General features: G+C 37.2%; 1 non-coding gene across 1 annotated transcript; it reads left to right on the forward strand.

The window, feature by feature from the left end:
* Positions 1-268: 268 nt before the first annotated feature.
* Trnar-ccu (transfer RNA arginine (anticodon CCU)) lies at positions 269-344 on the forward strand. Its single transcript has one exon. It is a non-coding gene; the product is annotated as a tRNA-Arg (tRNA).
* Positions 345-580: the final 236 nt, after the last annotated feature.

Genomic DNA, 580 nt, shown 5'->3' on the forward strand with positions numbered 1-580 from the left:
CTAAATATAGCTGTACCCTTTAACCAGCTAGGTATATACTCACCCAACGAGCACACAGGCAAAAGTCATGTTTGAGAACGTTTAAGTGGCATTGTTTTTAGTAGATGAAAAAATGGGGGAAAAAATCATGTATTCATAAGCTGGAGAATGGATGAACAATGTTTGTAAAAGCAATTTTTAAAAAAAAATTATCATGGACTTTCCCCCTTATCAGCATATATAAATCCGTGTTATTATCTTTAACAACTGTTAAACTGTTTAACTGGTTGGGGAGATAGCTCAGTCGGTAGAGTGCTTGCCTCCTAAGCACAAGGCCCTGGGTTCGATCCCTAGCACCCCCCCCAAAAAAAAAATGCCCTTTTAAAGGACTCTTAGGTTGTTTCTTACCTTTTTATAAAAAAAGTGTTCCAGTGAATATCCTAGCTTATACATCATTCTCACTGGACTCTCTGTTTTTTTATAAGAATAAATAACTTGAAGCTGAAATATCAGATGTGTACGTGGACAAGGAGTTAGATACACACTACCAACTTGTGTATCTAAATCTTAGGCTGTGAGCATTTACGCACCCCACCATCTT

This window comes from Sciurus carolinensis, chromosome 16 (assembly GCF_902686445.1).
Source record: "Sciurus carolinensis chromosome 16, mSciCar1.2, whole genome shotgun sequence".
Lineage (NCBI taxonomy): Eukaryota > Metazoa > Chordata > Mammalia > Rodentia > Sciuridae > Sciurus > Sciurus carolinensis.